The 23,083-nt window shown below is 45.4% G+C and overlaps 1 protein-coding gene and 1 long non-coding RNA gene across 2 annotated transcripts in view; one reads left to right on the forward strand and one right to left on the reverse strand.

The window, feature by feature from the left end:
• Positions 1-23,083, reverse strand: part of LOC138679200 (cyclic AMP-responsive element-binding protein 3-like protein 3) — a 534,464-nt gene that overhangs the window by 136,087 nt on the left and 375,294 nt on the right. The window lies entirely within an intron of this gene.
• LOC138679227 (uncharacterized) overlaps positions 1,173-23,083 on the forward strand; it is a 51,251-nt gene continuing 29,340 nt past the window's right edge. Inside the window, exon 1 of the long non-coding RNA XR_011321612.1 lies at positions 1,173-1,258. This is a non-coding gene — a long non-coding RNA (uncharacterized lncRNA). The remainder of the gene's footprint in view (positions 1,259-23,083) is intronic.

Here is a 23,083-nt window from a genome sequence, read left to right on the forward strand (position 1 = left end):
GCTGGATTGGGCAAGACTTCTGTACACCACCGAATGAAAACAGCGAAACATAACCTCAAATACATTGTCTTTTTTGTGGACGTGTATTCTCATGCACAGCCACACATGGGTGTACGCTTCCTGATTTGGTCTGTTGGATGTTATCCTCCTTCTTATCCTCATCCTCATCATCCACAACCAAAAGAACACCAGGGTGAACGTATTCCATGATGCAAAAGTCACTCATTTTTTGTGCAAGGGTGATTATGATGCCGATTAATAATTTTAAACCCCCAAAATTTTTCCTCCCCCATGGGGAAATGTTTGTCAGCCCATGCACTTAGTGTATGGGCATTACAAGTTAAGGAGACCCGCTCCTTTGCATTGGGCCTAGTTTTTAATGAGGCCTTCCTCAACGTCTCATCATTCTCCACCAATAGATCACCAGGGTTAACGTGTTCCGTGCTGCTACAGCCAGTCCAATTTTTGGGCAAGGGTGTCTATGGTCCCCATATAATATTTTTTAAAAATGTACCCCCATGGGGAAATGTTTGTCGGGCCATGCACTTAGTGTACAGTATGGGCATTACGAGTCTAGGAGACCCGCTACTTTGTAATGGGACAGTTTTTTTTATGAGGCCATCCTCCATATTTCTTCCAAAGGGGGATTGTGTTGCGTGCAAATTTGGGTCAAGGCGGCCCTTGCATTCAATGCATATGGAAACAGTATGGCAGGACCAACTGAAGAATGTAAAGTGTGTTTTCCTGTGGCCATCCAGTACCTGGGTTCAAAGGCTTATTGGGGTGCATATAACTTTGTAACAGGGCAGGCCTTGCAGTTAATACATAAGAAAACAGTATGGCAGGACCAAATGAATAATGTGAAGTGGGTTTTCCTGTGGCCATCCAGTACCTGGGTTCAAGGCCTATTGGCAGTAGCGTAGCTACTGGGGGGGCAGAGGGGGCCATCGCCCCGGGCCCAGTCACATGAAGGGGCCCACTGGGAGCCAGGGCAGGGCCACTTCTGTGAGAGGAGGCAGAACACCGCATAGGAGCAGACCAGTATAATGTCTGCTCCCATCTGATGTCTGCACGCTGCTAGCACAGTGGCCGGCTGCAGTCTCCTCCCCCCTGCAGTGAATGGTTTCGCCTGTCAGTGTCTGACCTGATCCTGAAGCTTTTCCTGGCTGCAGTTTCTTCACTCTGTGCACGCTGGGTCCTAGTGCCCACCTTTCATTTCACTTACTTCCTGGTCCTGCCTGCAGTCCAAACTTTCTCAGTAAGTAGGGATGGACCTTATTAGATTTATTAAATTCAGGTATGTCACTGAGACTGTAGGGGTATTGTGGGGGCTGAAAGTGAGTGAGGGGGGACAGGGTACTGGGGGGTGATTGTGAGACCATGGGGGTATTGTGGGGGAGGGGAGTCAGGGCACTGGGGGGTGAATGTGAGACCATTTGGGGGTTGTGAGGGCAGAAGGTGGGTGAGGTGGGACAGGGCACTGAGGGGGTGGATGTGAGATGATGGGGGTATTGGGGCTGAAGTGGGGGAGGGGGGACAGGGCACTGGGGGCTGAATATTATATTGTTATGATATTATATGTGATCCATCACATGTAATATTTGCTGTCTGGGGAGGCTGGAGATGGGGGGGTAGGGGGCTTTTGATGTGTACCACCTGGGTCTTTTATGAGTATTAGTATAAGGAGCCCGCATGCAGTAACCAAGAGCTGCATCACATTTACAGCACCATTCCAGCATTATTTTATTTCATTGCTATTGTTATTTCATTATTTCATTGCTATTGTTATTTCATGGCGCTATAACAATAAATAATAATAATAATAATTGCTGGAGCGGTGCTGAAAATCCACGTCCCCTGCCCTCTGTCTGATACTCACCTTCTGGCGTTTTTCATCTGTTTTTGTCTCCGCTCGGCTCCATCTCCTGCAGTTTGTGGCCTGTCCGCGGCCCCAGTGTTTCATGGAGCAGCACAGAGGTCAATAATCAATGTGAGTCTGTGGGAGCCTCGTTCTGGCCTCTTTCTCACTCTCAGGCTATGTGCACACGTTGCGGATTGGCCGCTGAGGATTCGCAGCAGTTTTCCGTCTGGTTTACAGTGCCATGTAAACCTATGGAAAACCAAATCCGCAGTGCACATGCTGCGGAAAATACCGCGCGGAAACGCAGCATGTCATTTCTTTGTGTAGATTCCGTAGTGTTTTACACCTGCTACTGTATAGGAATCCGCAGGTGGTAAAACGCGGGTGAAATCTGCACAAAAAACACAGGAAATCCATGGTAATTCCGCACACAAATCCGCAACAAGTGCACATAGCCTCATAGTCTAACATTGAGCGCTTGTGATATAACTTCTAACTTCTGGCCAGTCAGAAGCTGCGCTCACAAGTTTGAGCAGCAGCAATGCCACAAAAAATAGTGAATACACTGGAGGATGAGTAAATGACCGGGACAGCCAAATCATAACAGGAGGCTGTGAATCCATCACACTGTGTATAAGGGAGCTGTGGGCCCATCATATTATGTATAAGGGAACTGCGGGCCCATCACACTGTGTATAAGGGAGCTGTGGGCCCATCATACTGTGTATAAGGGAGATGTGAGTCCATCATACTGTGTATAAGGAAGCTGCGGGCCCATCATACTGTGTATAAGGAAGCTGTGGGCCCATCATACTGTGTATATGGGAGCTGTGGGCCCATCACACTGTGTATAAGGGAGCTGTGGGCCCATCATACTGTGTATAAGGAAGCTGCGGGCCCATCATACTGTGTATAAGGGAGATGTGAGTCCATCATACTGTGTATAAGGAAGCTGCGGGCCCATCATACTGTGTATAAGGGAGATGTGAGTCCATCATACTGTGTATAAGGAAGCTGCGGGCCCATCATACTGTGTATAAGGGAGATGTGAGTCCATCATACTGTGTATAAGGGAGCTGTGCACACATCATACTGTGTATATGGGAGCTGCAGGCCCATCATACTGTGTATATGGGAGCTGCTGGCCCATCATACTGTGTATAAGGGAGTTGCGGGCCCATCATACTGTGTATAAGGGAGCTGATGGCCCATCATACTGTGTATAAGGAAGCTGTGGGCCCATTATACTGTGTATAAGGAAGCTGTGGGCCCATTATACTGTGTATAAGGAAGCTGTGGGCCCATTATACTATGTTTGGTGAACTGTGGGGGACACCATACTATGTATAGGGAACTGTGAAGTCATATTGTGCATATGGGAGCTGTTGGCCCATTACACTGTATATAGGGGAGCTCTGGGGGGCATTATACTTTCTATAGTGGAGTTCTGTCAGCATTATACTGTCTATAAGGGAGCATTGGGCTCATACTATGTATAGGGGAGAAGTGGGATCATACTGTGTAAAGGGGAGCAGTGGGAACATCATACGGTGTAGCGGGGAGTTATAGAATCATCATACTGTGTATAGGGGAGCTGTGGGGGCCTTATACTGTGTATATGGAAGCTTTGAGCTCACCATACTGTGTATAATGGAGCAGTACATGGGGGAACTTAGGGGACATTATTAAATGTTAAGTGGGCACTTAAGTATCATTGTTATAGGGGCACTCAGAGTATTGTGACCGTCAAAGTTGCATATCGACACAATATGGCGGTAATGTCAATGTTCGTTTTTGTATATAGATTTATTTTCAATAACAGCGCCGTCATATTCTGAGGTTCCACTATAGTCATAATTAGAGTCCGCAACCATAGCTGTAATCAGGGTTAGCTGGTTAGGGGCCCACTCAGATGTTTCGCCCCCCCTAAGTTGAAACCCTAGCTACGCCTCTGCCTATTGGGGTGCATATGACTTGGTAGCAGGGCAGGCCTTGCAATCAATACATAATTAACCTCTTTCTGACCTCGGACGGGATAGTACGCCCGAGGTCAGATCCCCTGCTTTGATGCAGGGCTCCGCGGTGAGCCCGCATCAAAGCCGGGACATGTCAGCTGTTTTCAACAGCTGACATGTGCCCGTAATAGGCGCGGTCAGAATCGCGATCTGCCCACACCTATTAACTAGTTAAATGCCGCTGTCAATCGCAGACAGCGGCATTTAATTACCATTTCCGGCCGGGCGGCCGGAAATGACGTCATCGCCGACCCCGTCACATGATTGGGGGTCGGCGATGCTTCAGAATAGTAACCATAGAGGTCCTTGAGACCTCTATGGTTACTGATCCTCGGCAGCTGTGAGCGCCACCTTGTGGTCGGCGCTCACAGCACACCTGCAATTCTGCTACATAGCAGCGATCTGATGATCGCTGCTATGTAGCAGAGGCGATCGTGCTGTGCTTGCTTCTAGCCTCCCATGGAGGCTATTGAAGCATGGCAAAAGTAAAAAAAAAAAGTTAAAAAAAATGTGAAAAAAATAAAAAAAATATAAAAGTTTAAATCACCCCCCTTTCGCCCCAATCAAAATAAATGAATAAAAAAAAATCAAACCTACACATATTTGGTATCACCGCACTCAGAATCGCCCGATCTATCAATTAAAAAAAAGCATTAACCTGATCACTAAACGGCGTAGCGAGAAAAAAATGCGAAATGCCAGAATTACTTTTTTTGGTCGCCGCGACATTGCATTAAAATGCAATAAAGGGCGATCAAAAGAACGTATCAGCACCAAAATGCTATCATTAAAAACGGCATCTCGGCACGCAAAAAATAAGCCCTCAACTGACCCCAGATCATGAAAAATGGAGACGCTACGGGTATCAGAAAATGGCGCATTTTTTTTTTTTTTAGCAAAGTTTGGAATTTTTTTTCACCACTTAGGTAAAAAATAACCTAGTCATGTTAGGTGTCTATGAACTTGTACTGACCTGGAGAATCATAATGGCAGGTCAGTTTTAGCATTTAGTGAACCTAGCAAAAAAGCCAAACAAAAAACAAGTGTGGGATTGCACTTTTTTTGCAATTTCACCGCACTTGGAATTTTTTTCCCATTTTCTAGTACACGACATGCTAAAACCAATGATGTTGTTCAAAAGTACAACTCATCCCGCAAAAAATAAGCCCTCACATGGCCAAATTGACGGAAAAATAAAAAAGTTATGGCTCTGGGAAGGAGAGGAGTGAAAAACGAACACGGAAAAACGAAAAATCCCAAGGTCATGAAGGGGTTAAACAGTATGGGATTACAAAATGACTAATGTGAAGTGTAGGGTTGAGCGAAACGGGTTGGCCAGATTCAGAAGTCGCCGACTTTTGGCAAAGTCAGGTTTCATGAAACCCGACCCCTGTGTGGGGTCGGCCATGAGGTCGGCGATCTTCTGAACTGGAATTGGAATTCCGATACTGATTCCCGATATGTTTAAGATATCGGGAATCGGTATCAGAATTCAGATTTAAGTGTAAAATAAAGAATAAAAAAAAAAATATTGCTATACTCACCCTCGGACGCGCCCTGGTTGTAACCGGGAGCCTTCCTTCCTAAGAATGAGCGCCTGAAGGACCTTTCGATGATGTCGCGGCTTGTGATTGGTCGCGTGACGCCCATGTGACCGCTCACGCGACCAATCACAAGCCGCGACATCATCGAAAGGTCCTTCAAGCGCTGATTCTTAGGAAGGAAGGCTGCGGGTTAGAACCAGGGCGCGTCTGAGGGTGAGTATATTCCTGCTAGGTATATACTCACCTTCGGACGCGCCCTGGTTCTAACCCGCAGCCTTCCTTCCTAAGAATCAGCGCTTGAAGGACCTTTCGATGACGTCGCGGCTTGTGATTGGTCGCGTGACGCCCATGTGACCGCTCACGCGACCAATCACAAGCCGAGACGTCATCGAAAGGTCCTTCAGGTGCTCATTCTTAGGAAGGAAGGCTCCTGGTTACAACCAGGGCGCGTCCGAGGGTGAGTATAGCAATATTTTTTATTTTTATTCTTTATTTTACACATTAATATGGATCGCAGGGCCTGAAGGAGAGTTTCCTCTCCTTCAGACCCTGGGAACCATTAGAAACCCAATGCACTGCATTGGGTTTCGTGTTTCGGCCGATCCTATAGAAAAGTCGGGGACTTTTGAAAAAGTCGGGTTTCGTGAAATCCGACCCGATCCTATAAAAACAAAAGTCGCTCAACCCTAGTGAAGTGTATTTTCCTGTGGCCATCCAGTAACTGAGTTCAAAGGATTCTTGGGGTGCATATGACTTGATAGCAGGGCAGGCCTGGCATTCAATGCAACATTTTTACAGGAAGCCCTCCTCTACCTCTCATGAAAGGGGTATTGTGGTGCCTTGTAATTGTTGGCAGCCCAGCCACTCACTGTATAGGCAATAATAGCATAGGAAACCCACTGTTTAGTAATGGCCCTTTAAGAATATTAATGCCGGCTGATGCCCCTCTAAAAATAGGCTGTTTGACTTTAAGAGTCCATCATTCACAAATGAAACAAGATGTGTCCCCTTATGTGTCACACACCACATGGTCAGCTAGGGTTGTTAAATGTTGCAATGACATTTCCCAGTGAATGCATTTGTATTGGTTGAAAGCAAAGTTGAAAAGTGCATAAAAATGCTGCGTGTGAACATATCCCAATTGGCGGAGGAACATTTTGGTCTGGGGTTAATTATTTTGCCTTTCATACAAGTCATTACCCTGGAAAGGATGTGCCTTAAAGGGAACCTGTAACCTGAATTTGGCGGGACTGGTTTTCGGTCGTATGGGCGGAGTTTTCAGGTGTTTGATTCACCCTTTCCTTACCCGCTGGCTGCATGCTGGCCGCAATATTGGATTGAAGTTCATTCTCTGTCCTGCATAGTACACGCCTGCGCATCACTAATAAATATACCACCTGGTAACAGGCAAGAAAATACCCACAAGGAGGAATTCCTATGAGCAATGAGCAATGGTGTTGCAAGTTAGGAAATATCCTATAAATAAAAGGAAATAGCGCCGCAAATAGGGATTAAGGAAGGAGGCAAGGGCATAGGACATGCAGGAGGAGGTAGAAGCAGCAAATGCAATTGATGGGGCAGCTGATGGTTGTTGATGTCTGATGGTGCACATTTTAGCGTAGTGGGATTCCCAGAGTAACTCATGTTAATTGTGCATGTGATGGTTCATGCATGTAGTGGTCAAATTATTGTACTTTTTCCCTCTACTCATTTTTTTTTTTTTTTGCAAAGTTGGCAGATTACGTGAGTTGGCTCATCCATTGCGGTGTCAAAAAAGGCCCAGGCTAGGCAACCCTTGTCACCCCTGTGAGCTGCAGACCCATGAACGCTGCTGACCACAGCCACAGTTGTGGCTGAGGATGCATTGCTCATTGTGGCTGCATTACTAAGTGTCTGCGTTGTTTGGTGCTGCTCAGCTGCATGCCTCTGTGTTCACGCCAACTGGTATCTACCACCTCATCATCATCCTCTGTGATATCGCATTCCTCGCCCTGAGAGTCACCCTCTTCTTCTTCCTGTCCTGAAAGAACAGCACAGTCTGTTAGGACTGGCGGAATGCACTAAATAATAATTAGAGATGATATAAGGTGCATTCGCAGTCCAGGATCCACAGTGCAGCAAAGACACCTGCTGCTTGGTAATGACGGACTATATGACGGTATAATGTGAGTACACACACGGGTTAGCTTCACCCAGTATGAAGGAAGCGAACCCTGTTGCATCACAGAGCACAGAGAGCGCAAGCAAGACGACACAGAACTCTGCCCCAAGACTCAGGGTAAGAGTCCCTCTAGATCTCTTGCACTCGACACCGCTACTGTGGTGCCAGGGAAACAACTAAAGTAAATATTTAAAGTACAGGAGTGCATGCAGCACTGCTCTAGCGGACGCCACTAACCACAAAAACTAGTGTCAGGAAAGCGCACTATATGCACACGGTGCCGCTCTGGCGGTCGCTGCAAACTGGATTCAGCAACTTGTGCAATTGTGCAGGATAGCACTGTCGGGCGCTAGGTAGCTCTACCATTCGCGAGCAGGCAGCAACACTAGGGATGGGAATGATTCGGAGCTTTCATCCATCGACAGGTATTCATCCACACACACACAAGTTAATAAGTTTACACTAGCGCATGGTCGAGCGGCCATGTGAACCTTTTATAGCAGTAGTGCTCCGAGACCTTCCTGATGGTCCAATAGGAGCCTCCACAGGACCTGAGCATGGGACCCCCGACCTCCAATGGGAGGTTGTCCCGTGGGCATGCTTAGTGTGAGAAAAGCAGCACTTAGGCCCTGAAATGCCTGCTCGCTGCTGAACAGTGCTGGCTACAAAGGCAGAGCCTGGAAAGGTAGCAGTACCCAAGCGCACAGTATCAGCTTGAGCCAGATGCTGGGATCGACGTCTCTGCTGAGCAGGCTCCACTGTGGCTGAAGGAGAATTGGGAGACCATAGTGGACATGGTTCGAGATTTCCCCTGTGCAGCGGTGGGAACTCGACACCTAACATAGACTGCATGAGCCTCACATATCTAAGACCATTAGGGTCACCACCCCAGGGGGTTAACATCTGGTGATGAGGATCAGGATGCTGCTCGGACCCTACTTCGTCCAGCCACGGATCCAAGCTAAAAAAAAAAAAAAAAAGGGGGCAAGGGTGCAGATGATTTCCTTCTCTTGACTTTGTGAAGCTTTTATTACATTTCTGATGCCCATGGCATAGAATGTGTGAACAGCTCTGCAGACTCACCAATCTGTGGTTCCCTACAGTCAGTTGTGTAGTTTGAGGGTTTTGACATGGGGTGAAGCATGGTTAATTGTGGTACCGCCTCTGTGGATTGTACTGGGTGTGATGTTGAGGTGGAGGAAGAGGAGTAGAGACCACTTGAAACTGCACTTTTTATCCACTCGAGCACATGCTCTTTCTGGGCTTCATCAACAAGGCGTACTGCTGTGCGTCTGCCAAAGAAATGTCTTGGTGTAGCCTTTCCAGTAACAGAAGTTGTCAGTTGTCTTTGTATAGAACGTGACATTGTTTGTTCACTAGTGCTTTCACAAACCTTACCACCTACCCCACGTACACCTTGAACACCAAGAATAATCCCCCACGGGCTCACTGCATTTTCCTTCAGTTTATTCAAAAGTGCATCATTAAAAATTTTCTATCATCTAACTCAATCTCAATTTTATTCAAAGTGCTCTATATATTTACAGACTATCTAACTAACTGGACGATGAGCTTTCCTTCTCAGTTTCCTCTTTTTGCCAGGAGCTGCAAACTCCCACGTCTGCCCAGCTATTCTCCCATCGTGCCAGCTCCACCTCAGCTGATGTTCCACGACAAGCTCCCTTCTGGCAATCTTTCTTTAATAAATTAACTTTCTAATATACCGACTAACTAGTATGATAAACCAACTCTAAGCACGAGTTCAGCAAAGTGCGACGATTCATCATTCCCTTTAAGGCCGGCTTCACACTTGCGAGTTTTACGGACGTAAGAGCGCAGAAACTACGTCCGTAAAACTCGCAAAAAATACGGCACAATTATTCTCTATGCCCCTGCTCCTATCTGCCGTATTTTACTGATCAGTATTATACGGCTTTCTACGGCCGTACAAAATCGCAGCATGCTGCGTTTGTCACCGTACTGCGCAAGAAATACGCCAATGAAAGTCTATGGAAGCGTGAAAAATACGGATTTCACACGGACAAGCAGTGTGACTTGCGAGAAATACGCAGCGCTGTTAGAGAGAAAAGCCGGTAATTCAGTGCGGTGTACAGTAAAATCACACTGACAGCTTACAGTAGAATAGGTAGAATAAATGTGTACACATAGAATAGGTATATATATATATATATATATGTCAGTGAGACACATATATGTATATATATTAATATTTATTCCAGCGCTATACAGCTTGAAAGCCGGTAATTCAATTACCGGCTTTTTCTTTCTCCTTCCTAAAACCCGACATGATTTGAGACATGGTTTACATACAGTAAACCATGTCTTCTCTCCATTTTTTTTGCAGATTCCACACTACTAATGTCAGTAGTGTGTATCTGCAAAATTTGGCCGTTCTAGCTCTTAAAATAAAGGGTTAAATGGCGGAAAAAATTGGCGTGGGCTCCCGCGCAATTTTCTCCGCCAGAGTAGTAAAGCCAGTGACTGAGGGCAGATATTAATAGCCTGGAGAGGGTCCATGGTTATTGGCCCCCCCCTGGCTAAAAATATCTGCCCCCAGCCACCCCAGAAAAGGCACATCTGGAAGATGCGCCTATTCTGGCACTTGGCCACTCTCTTCCCATTCCCGTGTAGCGGTGGGATATGGGGTAATGAAGGGTTAATGCCACCTTGCTATTGTAAGGTGACATTAAGCCTAATTAATAATGGAGAGGCGTCAATTATGACACCTATCCATTATTAATCCAATTGAATGAAAGGGTTAAATAAAACACAAACACATTATTTAAAATTATTTTAATGAAATAAAAACAATGGTTGTTGGAGTATTTTATTCTACGCCCAATCCAGTCACTGAAGACCCTCGTTCTGTGAAAGAAAAAACATAATAAACCAACAATATACTTACCCTCCGCAGATCTGTAACGTCCAACGATGTAAATCCTTCTGAAGGGGTTAAAACATTTTGCAGCAAGGAGCTTTGCTAATGCAGGCTGCTCCTCGCTGCAAAACCCCGGGGAATGAGTCTAAATATAGATCAATGAGCTATATTTAGCTTCATTTGCGGTGAGGCGCCCTCTGCTGGATGTTCATAGATCGTGGGAAATTTCCTAGAAAGCTCCCAGGCTTTCTAGGCAAGTTCCCACGATCTATAAACAGCCAGCAGAGGGCGCCTCACCGCAAATGAAGCTAAATATAGCTCATTGATCTATATTTAGACTCATTCCCCGGGGTTTTGCAGCGAGGAGCAGCCTGCATTAGCAAAGCTCCTTGCTGCAAAATGTTTTAACCCCTTCAGAAGGATTTACATCGTTGGACGTTACAGATCTGCGGAGGGTATGTATATTGTTGGTTTATTATGTTTTTTCTTTCACAGAACGAGGGTCTTCAGTGACTGGATTGGGCGTAGAATAAAATACTCCAACAACCATTGTTTTTATTTCATTAAAATAATTTTAAATAATGTGTTTGTGTTTTATTTAACCCTTTCATTCAATTGGATTAATAATGGATAGGTGTCATAATTGACGCCGCTCCATTATTAATTAGGCTTAATGTCACCTTACAATAGCAAGGTGGCATTAACCCTTCATTACCCCATATCCCACCGCTACACGGGAATGGGAAGAGAGTGGCCAAGTGCCAGAATAGGCGCATCTTCCAGATGTGCCTTTTCTGGGGTGGCTGGGGGCAGATATTTTTAGCCAGGGGGGGCCAATAACCATGGACCCTCTCCAGGCTATTAATATCTGCCTTCAGTCACTGGCTTTACTACTCTGGCGGAGAAAATTGCGCGGGAGCCCACGCCAATTTTTTCCGCCATTTAACCCTTTATTTTAAGAGCTAGAACGGCCAAATTTTGCAGATACACTCTACTGACATTAGTAGTGTGGAATCTGCAAAAAAAATGGAGAGAAGACATGGTTTACTGTATGTAAACCATGTCTCAAATCATGTCGGGTTTTAGGAAGGAGAAAGAAAAAGCCGGTAATTGAATTACCGGCTTTCAAGCTGTATAGCGCTGGAAAAAATATTAATATATATACATATATGTGTCTAATGACATATATATATATATATATATATATATATATATATATATATATAGACAGTATATATATATATTTTTTTCTTTTTGGGACACATGGATCATTTCTATAGCGGTATGTTGGTTTTGCAAGCCTGCGAGAAAACCACGCAGTACGGATGCCATACGGATTACATACGGAGGATGCCATGCGCAAAAAACGCTGACACACCCTGCCTACGGAGGAGCTACGGACCACTATTTTCGGGACATTTCAGCGTATTACGGCCGTAATATACGGACCGTATTTTCATACGCTGAGTGTGAAGCCGGCCTAAGGGTTCGAATAACATTCAAGTCTTTCAATGAGGTAGTGCAAATAATACTCTAGTCAGTTATTAACTTTAAAACAGCAGCAATAATAACATTCACAAAGCAGTCTCTTCAAAAGCTTCTCTTGTAAAACCAGTAGGAAGCACTTTAAGAAGGTGCAAACTATATACAGCAAGTACGACCCTACCCACGCCTGCAAGTCGTCCGAACCAAGGTGCACCTTGTGGGTGCCAACTATGTGCAATGGAAAGTTTGTGAACCATTCACTGTCCATGATCCAAATGTCCTAGAAGCAAAATGAAATTCTGCAAACAGAGGATCCCTTTAAACAAGTCACCCCTTTAACCCCTAAGTGACAGAGCCAATTTGGTACTTAATGACCGAGCCAATTTTTGCAATTCTGACCACTGTCACTTTATGAGGTTATAACTCTGGAACGCTTCAACGGATCCTGCTGATTCTGAGATTGTTTTTTCGTGACATATTGTACTTCATGTTAGTGGTAACATTTCTTCGATATTACTTGTGATTATTTATGAAAAAAACGGAAATATGGCGAAAATTTTTAAAATTTTGCCATTTTCAAACTTTGTATTTTTATGCCATTAAATCAGAGAGATATGTCACGAAACATAGTTAATAAATAACATTTCCCACATGTCTACTTTACATCAGCACAATTTTGGAAACAAATTTTTTTTTTGTTACGGAGTTATAAGGGTTAAAAGTTGACCAGCAATTTCTCATTTTTACAACACCATTTTTTTTAGGGACTACATCACATTTGAAGTCATTTTGAGGGGTCTATAAGATAGAAAATAATGAAGTGTGACACCATTCTAAAAACTACACCCCTCAAGGTTCTCAAAACCACATTCAAGAAGTTTATTAACCCTTTACGTGCTTCACAGGAACTGAAACAATGTGGCAGGAAAAAATGAACATTTAACTTTTTTTTGCAAACATCTTAATTCAGAACCATTTTTTTTATTTTCACAAGTGTAAAAACAGAAATGTAACCATAAATTTTGTTATACAATTTCTCCTGAATACGCCAATACCCCATATGTGGGGGTAAACCACTTTTTGGGCGCACCGCAGAACTTAGAAGTGAAGGAGCGCCGTTTGACTTTTTCAATGCAGAATTGGCTGGAATTGAGATCGGACGCCATGTCACGTTTAGAGAGCCCCTGATGTGCCTAAACAGTGGAAACCCCCCACAAGTGACACCATTTTGGAAACTAGACCCCTTAAGGAACTTATCTAGATGTGTGGTGAGCACTTTGAACCCCCAAGTGCTTCACAGAAGTTTATAACGTAGAGCCGTGAAAATAAAAAATCGCTTTTATTTACACAAAAATGATCTTTTCGCCCACAAATTCTTATTTTCACAAGGGTAACAGGAGAAATTAGACCACAAAAGTTGTTTTGCGATTGCTCCTGAATACGTCGATACCCCATATGTGAGGGTAAACCACTGTTTGGGGGCACCGCAGAGCTTGGAAGTGAAGGAGCGCCGTTTTACTTTTTCAATGTAGAATTGGCTGGAATTGAGATTGGACGCCATGTCGCGTTTGGAGAGCCCCTGATGTGCCTAAACAGTGGAAACCCCCCACAAGTGACCCCATTTTGGAAACTAGACCCCTTAAGGAACTTATCTAGATGTGTGGTGAGCACTTTGAACCCCCATGTGCTTCACAGAAGTTTATAATGTAGAGCCGTGAAAAAAAAATCGCATTTTTTCTACAAAAATGATCTTTTTGCCCACAAATTTTTATTTTCACAAGGGTAACAGGAGAAATTAGACCACAAAAGTTGTTGTGCAATTTCTCCTGAGTACGCTGATACCCAATATGTGGGGGTAAACCACTGTTTGGGTGCACCGCAGAGCTTGGAAGAGAAGGAGTGCCGTTTTACTTTTTCAATGTAGAATTGGCTGGAATTGAGATTGGACGCCATGTCGCGTTTGGAGAGCCCCTGATGTGCCTTAGCAGTAGAAACCCCCCACAAGTGACACCATTTTGGAAACTAGACCCCTTAAGGAACTTATCTAGATGTGTGGTGAGCACTTTGAACCCCCATGTGCTTCACAGAAGTTTATAATGCAGAGTCGTGAAAATAAAAAATATTTTTTTTTCCACAAAAAAGATTTTTTAGCCCCCAAGTTTTTATTTTCACAAGGGTAACAAGAGAAATTGGACCCCAAAAGTTGTTGTCCAATTTGTCCTGAGTATGCTGGAACCCCATATGTGGGGGTAAACCACTGTTTGGGCCCACGGCAGAGCTCGGAAGGAAGGAGCGCCGTTTTGGAATGCAGACTTTGATAGAATGGTCTGCGGGCATTATGTTGCATTTGCAGAGCCCCTGATGTACCTAACCAGTAGAAACCCTCCACAAGTGACCCCATTTTGGAAACTAGACCCCCCAGGGAACTTATCTAGATGTGTGGTGAGAACTTTGAATGCCCAAGTGCTTCACAGAAGTTTAGAATGCAGAGTCGTGAAAATAAAAAATATTTTTTTTTTCACAAAAAAGATATTGTAGCCCCCAAGTTTTTATTTTCACAAGGGTAACAGGAGAAATTGGACCACTAAAGTTGTTGTCCAATTTATCCTGAGTATGCTGATGCCCCATATGTGGGGGTAAACCACTGTTTGGGCGCACGGCAGAGCTTGGAAGGGAAGGAGCGCTGTTTTGGAATGCAGACTTAGATAGAATGGTCTGTGGGCGTTATGTTGCGTTTGCAGAGCCCCTGATGTACCTAAACAGTAGTAACCCCCCACAAGTGACCCCGTTTTGGAAACTAGACCCCCCAAGGAACTTATATAGATGTGTGGTGAGAACTTTAAATGCCCAAGTGCTTCACAGAAGTTTATAATGCAGAGTCATAAAAAATATATATATATATTTTTCCACAAAAAGGATTTTGTAGCCCCCAAGTTTTTATTTTCACAAGGGTAACAAGAGAAATTGGACCCCAGAAGTTGTTGTCCAATTTATCCCGAGTATGCTGATGCCCCATATGTGGGGGTAACCCACTGTTTGGGCGCACGGCAGAGCTCAGAAGGGAGGGAGCACCATTTGACTTTTTGAGCGCAAAATTGGCTGTCGTGTTTGGAGACCCCCTGATGTACCTAAACAGTGGAAACCCCCCAATTCTAGCTCCAACCCTAACCCCAACACACCCCTAACCCTAATCCCAACCCAATCCATAATCCTAATCACTAACCCTAACGATAATCACAACCCTTACCCCAAAACAACCCTAATGTCAACCCTAACCATAACCCTAATCAAAACCCTAAATCCAACACAACCCTAATCCTAATCTCAACCCTAACCTCAAACCTAACCCTAATCCCAATACACCCCTAATCACAACCCTAACCTTAACCCTAATCCCAAACCTAACCCTAATCCCAAGCGTAACCCTAATGCCAACCCTAACCCTAAGGCTGGGTTCCCATTGCGTTATGGGACCGCATTAAACGGACAGCGTTGCACGGCGAAATTAACGCCATGCAACGCGGCCGTTAACGCGCCCATTCACGCTAATGGGAACGCGCTTCACTAGCGCGTGCCATGTTCGGCACGCGCTAGCGACGCGCCGGTGATTCCTGGCGCGCCGCGGACGCTGCTTGCAGCGTCCGAGGCGCGCCCGTGGTCCGTTCCCCGCTCTCGCAGATCGGGGATCTGCGAGAGCGGGGACGTTACCGCGACCCCGACCGCAGCCCCATAGAAAACATTGCGTTAGCGCAATCCGCTAGCGCTAAACGGATTGCACTAACGCAATGTGACCCTAGCCTTATACCAACCCTAATCCAAACCCTAACCCTAATCCCAGCTCTAACCCTAACTTTAGCCCCAACCCTAGCACTAACTTTAGCCCCAACCCTAACCCTAAGGCTACTTTCACACTTGCGTCGTTTGGCATCCATCGCAATCTGTCGTTTTGGACAAGAAACGGATCCTGCAAATGTGCCCGCAGGATGCGTTTTTTGCCCATAGACTTGTATTGCCGACGGATTGTGACGGATGGCCACACGTCGCGTCCGTCGTGCACTGGATCAGTGTTTTGGCGGACCGTCAGCACAAAAAACGTTCAATGTAACGTTTTTTTGTACGTCGCATCCGCCATTTCTGACTGCGCATGCGTGGCCGTAACTCTGCCCCCTCCTCCCCAGGACATAGATTGGGCAGCGGATGCGTTGAAAAACTACATCCGCTGCCCACGTTGTGCACAATTTTCACAACGTGCGTAGGTATGTCGGGCCGATGAATTGCGACGGCCCCGTACCGACATAAGTGTGAAAGAAGCCTAACCCTAAATTTAGCCCCAACCCTAACCCTAAATTTAGCCCTAACCCTAACCCTAATCCTAGCCCTAACCCTACCTCTAGCCCTAACCCTAGCCCTAGCTGGTCACTGGATGGGCCGCGGTGCTGTTGTCTCCCTCAGCAGCGTCTCACTTTCCGGCTCCGCTGAGGTCAAAGGTGCGGGCTGCAGGTCTTTTTTTAAAGTCAGCTAACGTATGCAATTCTTCAGAATATTGCAGGAGCCAGGCTGCTCCAGGTATGCATGGCAAGGACAAGGGCATGATGGCCTTTGTAGCTGTGGCGGTGTCTGGCCGGCCTATGGGAGCTACAGTTGCGTTCTCCGCGGGGCTCATGGGCATCACTGGGCCTGCGGGCACATCCGCTGCGAGGTCGGGGGTGCTATTAGGTACGCGGCTGCAACTGCCGCCAACTCCCCTCCCGGGTTAGACATTGTTCTTCCCCCTCGCTAACCTGATAGAAGCCGGCGCCTCCTTTTGCGGCTCCGCTGTATGACGTCTTCACTTCCGGTGTTCCAGGCAGCAGTGCGGCACCCATCCTTTCTCATTCACGCTCTTTTCAGCTAGCTCCGCTCCACGCGGCGCGGCAATCATGCAATACACAGTCTTTTAATAAATCACAGTTCAGGCACAATTCTGGCACAGTCTCTAGGCGCACATGACCCGATTTTCAGGCTTAAGTAGATCCTGTTCGTGACGCCAAAATGGATCGCCCCCATGGGGCCGTGGGGTACTCGGTACCGGGTCCTTCGGTTCTCAAGGGAATGTCAAGGTGGCTGACCCGGTCCGTGGCCCTCGGGATGTCCATGTTAAAGGGGAAAGGTCTTTAAAGGGAATGTTCGTGACTCCACCTGTGGTATTTGATCAGGATGACCGACGCTGCTTTAAGGGGTCAGCTGGGGTGATGTTATGGCAGCTAGATGGTATACTTTCCCACAGGTGAAGTATGTCCCCAAGGCTTCCCAGTGTGTAAATGGTGGATGGTGTGAAGCGCAGTGAAGAACGAGGACACAGGGTTGCAGTCTCTTTACCTTTTTACTGAAGGTTTCAGTATCCACAGTCCAGAGCACAGACCACAGGGCAGGCAGAGTCCGGCCGGTTTGGAGGCAAATCCAAAGTCCCCTTATCCAGGTAGAAATCAGTAGCCTTCCTCTAGCGCTGCAGTGTTGTAGTACCTTACTGCTAAGCTTCTCATAAGGTCCTCACAACTATTGAAGATGTTACAGATGTAATGTCTCGCTCTCTGTCCCCCAGATGGATAGGACAAACCCATATGGCTGGTGGCTTGAGACTTTTTACAGGGACTCTATCATGCCCCAGCCTCTAAGGGGTGCCACCGTGCCTCCTGGGTATAGGGCGGACAGGTAACGTGAAATTAGCTGTCCTGCCGGTCTCTGGAGCAAGGCATAAAGGACTGTTGCTCCCTCGGAGTTCCGGCTACCGGGATCTTGCGCCTCAGAAGGAGGCAGCCTGTGCAGGGCAGAACTCCTCTGATATCCACTCCTTGGCTACGACTTCTTCATCCTCTCTACAATACAGTTTTCTTTCCGTGTCTCTTTCTGGGAGTCTGCCGCACTCAGGGCAGGGACAGCTCCGTGTCCTTCTGTCTCAGCCACTGATAGGATCCCACCCCTGTCAGGGACCACTAACTGAGCGAAGCTCAGCCAGCAACTGCCTAACTTCCTATCCAGGCAACCAGTTTTACCTCAGTATGAAGAGGGCCCTAATAAATAGGAGCATAGCTCCCCCTGGTGGCCTAGAGAGCGAAATGTGTTGTATGTTTGTGTTACCTGGATTCGGTTGTCTTTCATTGCCTTCAAACATAACATCACTCCCCCTAGAGGAGAACAATATTACTGCAACGACCAAGACCCTGTGGTGCTGCAACAAATAAATATCTGAGTAAAGGTCACATGAAGTTTATCAATGACATATTATGAATCCAATAGGCAAGTCAAAGAATTAAAAGATACATAGGTGCAAAATAGGTAGTCTCATTGCAGGAAAACAAATGTGCAGTATGCAAATAAATTGTGTCCTAAGCAGTGGCAATTCTATTAATAGCAGCAAGGTCTATAGAGTCAAGGGCTAAGGCATCATAATATCCCAGTAATTGAGGCAAAAGATGCACATAATCTAGAAGATAGGCTAAAAACAATATGTGCACATGTTGCGGATTTGGCATGCGGATCCACAGCGGATTTGACGCTGCGGATGTGCAGCAGTTTTCCATGCGGTGTACAGTACCATGTTAACCTATGGGAAACCAAAAACGCAGTGCACATGCTGCGGAAAATACCGCATGGAAATGCTGCGTTGTATTTTCTGCAGCATGTCAATTCTTTCTGCGGATTCCGCAGCATTTTACATCTGCTCCTAAATAGCAATCCGCAGGTGTAAAAACGCAGGTGAAATCCGTACAAAAAACGCAGGAATTCCGCAGTAAATCTGCAGTTAATCCGCATGTAAAACACGGTGCATTTTACCTGAGGATTTTTCAAAAACAGTGCTGAAAAATCCGCACAAGAATCTGTAACGTTGGCACATAGCCTAAAAGAGTTTATTTCCTGAGTAAAGAAGATGGATAAGTAGGTATTATTAGTGCTGGCCAAGGTGGATGTAGCAGAGCTATGTGATCCTCCCGCCCATTGAAAAGCAATGTCTGACTTTCATTTGTTCATTTTCATAGATTTTTTATTTATTATTACTTAAGTCCGATTCAAGTTATTTCTGTGACCATTGTGGGTTTTTCTGTCATTAGACAAGGGGTACCAACAATGTTGACCTCATATGTAAATATGCGCTATTTTTTCACCCAATAGAAAATTATTATTTTTTTATATCTCCTTTATGACACTTGCCAACACCAGAGTAAGGAAAGCTATTGGCACTGGTAAATAGTATCGTTTGCATATCTCTGCAGGCTTTGCGCAAGTCGCACAGATGCTAGATAAATATACACTATTTATTTAACCAATAAAAAATTATTATTTTCTTATATCGCCTTTATGATACACGCCAACATCAAACTCAGGGAAATTAATTGTAAATAGTGACATTTGTGTATCTCTGCAGGTTTTGCACCAGTCGCACAACTGCTAGATAAATATTACTATTTCAACATTAGGCGAGGAATATTATTTCGTAATTAGCTTTTTAAAAATGTTTCGTATGTGGTGGCACTGAAGAATATTGTTTAGCTGTAAAAAAAGGTTTTAACTATATGCTGGTGCACAGGAATATTATGTAGCTCCAAATAAAATTGTTTTGCATATGCTGGTATTGAGTAATATTATTTGGCTCTAAAAAGAGCTGTTTTGCATTTTATGGTACAAAATATGAAATCCTGCCTCTCTCCCTAATCCCACAGTCTGTTCCTACACTATACAACACAATGCAAACAAGCAGAGATCTGCAGCATGTACTTGCAATGATAACACCCAGGTGACTGTATTTCGCTCTCCATCTTGTTAAACCTCTCCCTATGTTCACCTAACAGAGAAATAATCTTCACTCTCAGTAGCTCTTAAAAGAGCTTTTTGTAATCACAAACTCTCCCTATATGCTGCTTTCACTCTCCCCACACTCACACTATGCTCACACTACTCTGTTTCCGGCTGTAATGTGTGCAAGATTGTGCCAGCAGGGACTAAATATCCCCTATGATGATGTAAGGCCAGCCAATCACAGTAATGCTGCACCAAAAATGATGCCGCCTTTACTGTGATTGTGTCATGGGTGTGTCAGATGCAACTGTCTCTCTGCATCTGACTGCTGAAGGTGTCTGCCTTTGACATTACAGATGCTTCCTTAATCCTTCTGACTCTTAGACCCAGCGGCAACCTTTCTCCAGCTCTAGTTGACACACCTGGACTTGGGTGTTTATAAATCCCCAGTCTGCTGCAGAGTCCCAGGTGATATTCACATTATTCCCTTGTGAAGGCTTGGAGCTATAGCAGTCGGCTAACTTCCTCTCTGGAGGATGTTTGGTGTTACCACTCTGAGTCTGCTCAAGCTCAATTCCCCTTGTCTGTCTACCTTTTTGTCTTTTGTTTACAGTGGGGACTGACCAGTGTCATCCCCTCCTCCTCCCTATCCAGGGCCTAGTTCTAGGGAGAAAAAGAGCTTAGGTTTCCTGCTCAGCAATTGGTGAGGAACCAATTTAGGAATAGTAGGGCAGGTAGATATTTATTAGATCTTCCTAGGGGTCTCCACTTACCCCTTCCCTAGTGTCTGTGCTCCTTTCCCCTCTCCCCTTCATGTTGCACTTAGTCCTCCCACACTGTGCAGGACATTATCACCAGCTGTGCATACTTAGAAAAACATAAAATAAACTGACAAGTGGTTTTATGGTGTGTATGTTTTTTTTCCCCGGGTGTGTTTTTTTTCTATTCTCCCTTGGTCATGGATCCAGTTGCAGGGCTGGCAGAGCAGCTTCGCTGACTGTCGCTGGAGGTGACTGACCTTCGCCATAAGGTTCTGCAGCAGCAACACCTGCTCCAGGTTGCTAATGTTGGGGTCTCTGAAGGTAGGCCAGTTCAACTGGAACCCAAGGTTGCCCTCCTGTACAGGTTTTCCATAGGTAGAGACAAGTTTTTTGTTTTCAAGGAAGCTTGCCAACTGATTTTTAAACTTCATCCTCACTCCTACGGAAATGAGGAGCAGCGAGTTGGTATTGCCGCAGGATTCGTTTTTTGTCCAGTCTATGGAGGGATTTTTGGGGGCTCTAGCCCTTATCTATGATGACCCTAAACGAGTTGCCATGGCTGAATCCAGGTTGAGTCGCCTTCAGCAAAGGAATCGGTCAGTGTAGAGCTCCGAATTCCGCAGATCTGCAACTGATACTAAATGGAATGACCTGGCTCTCAGAAGCTAATTTCTTCAGTGCCTTACTGAAAGGTTAAATGATGCTTTGGCAGTGTATAAAACCCCTCAGTCCTTGGAGGCTGCTATGTCGTTGGCTATTCTCATTGATAGACACCTATGAGATCGGTGGGTAAGACCACCTTCTCCGGAGCCTCTTTTTTGAGGTACTGCCCCTTTGCCAGGGGAGCAGTCTAGCAGTGAACCAGGTCTGGGGAAGGTGGAGGAACCCATGCAGTTAGGGGGTGCCTCTGCATCGTACATTTCCACAGAGTCACGAATAGAAGGGAGTGTGGGTTTTTTTGTGGCAATTTTTCTTTGTATTGGGCTTGTGCTATGATGACTAAGCAAAAGGAGACTTGTTTAACCCATGGTAGTCTGGAGTTGAATAAGCAAGGGGTGGATTTATCGTCAACCTGCAGTTCCAAGTTTGTCCTGACAGCAGAGATGGTGCTGGAGAGCAAAACCAAGGAGATTTCTGTGTTTGTTGACAGTGGATCTGGAGTTAGCATGATTGATGGTGAGTTTGCTAGAACTCATTGGCTGGCTTGCTGTACTTTCGTTAAACCCATTCCCATCTTTGCCATTGATTCAGCGCCACTTGCACAGAAAGCTGTGACTCAGATTGTTCATAATGTAAGACTGAGCGTTGGGCTGATTCATTGTGAGATAATTCCTTTCTATGTCCTGGACAGTCTACCTACCGCAATTGTATTGGGTCTTCCCTGGTTGGTGAATCATAATCCATTGGTGGACTGGTAAGCCTGGGAGACCATTGAGTGAAAAGATTACTGCCATGAGAACTGTTTTAATATTTATCTTTCTACAGTCTCTACATTAGTCTCTCTATCTGCATTTTTGTCGGGTTTTGAGGACGTTTTTTCTGAGAAGAGGTGTCAGGATTTGCCTACTCACCGTACATATGACTGTCGTATTAACCTGACCCCTGTAGCTAAGCTTCCAAAGTCAGGACTGTATAATCTTTCCAGCCCTGAGAGACAGGCCATGAAGGATTTTATTGCAGAATGTCTGGAGAAGGAACATATTCGACCCTCATCTTCGCCCCAGGCGGCCGGGTTCTTCTTTGTGAAGAAAAAAGGTGGTCTATGTCCCTGTTTTGATTTCCGATATCCATACCCTCTTCCTCTGATTACGGATCTGTTCAGCCAGGTTGTGGGAGCTAAGGTATTCTCCAAGTTGCATTTAAGGGGGCCTATAACCTGGTTAGAATCAGAGAAGGGGATGAATGGAAAATGACATTCAATACCCCTTAGGGTCATTTTTGAGTCTGGTCATGCCTTTCAGTCTGACAAATGCACCTGCGGTATTCCAACATTTAATTAATTATATTTTCCATCATTTGGTGGGCAGATTTGTGGTGGTCTATCTGAATGATATTTTGGTTTGCTCACCTGATTTTGAGACACATCGGGTGCATGTTAAACAGGTGCTGCAAATGATAAGGGAAAACAAACTATATGCCCGTCCCGAGAACCTTAAGGTTCTACAGCATTTTTCTGGGCCTTACTAATTTTTACCGGAAATGTATCCAAAATTAATCAATAATTATGAAATCCCTTACTAACATGACAAGGAAGAGGTCTGATTTTTCCAAATGGTCAGATGCGGCCCTGCAGGCTTTTTCCTCCCTTAAGAGCTGTTTTGACATGGCCCTTATACTCAGTCAACCCGATGTTTCGCAACCCTTTGTTGTGGAGGATGATGCATCAGAGGTGGGGTTTGGGGCTGTGTTGTCTCAGGATCCGTCCCCTGGTAAATGGAATCCATGCTGCTTTCTTTTCTAAAAAATTGGCTTCAGCTGAGAGACTAAATTGGCATTTGAAGAATGATGACATTGCTTTGAGGGGGCTGCCCATCTTATTACTGTTATCACTGACCATAAGAACTTGTCATATCTTCAATTGGCT

The sequence above is a fragment of the Ranitomeya imitator genome, chromosome 1 (genome assembly GCF_032444005.1).
Source record: "Ranitomeya imitator isolate aRanImi1 chromosome 1, aRanImi1.pri, whole genome shotgun sequence".
Lineage (NCBI taxonomy): Eukaryota > Metazoa > Chordata > Amphibia > Anura > Dendrobatidae > Ranitomeya > Ranitomeya imitator.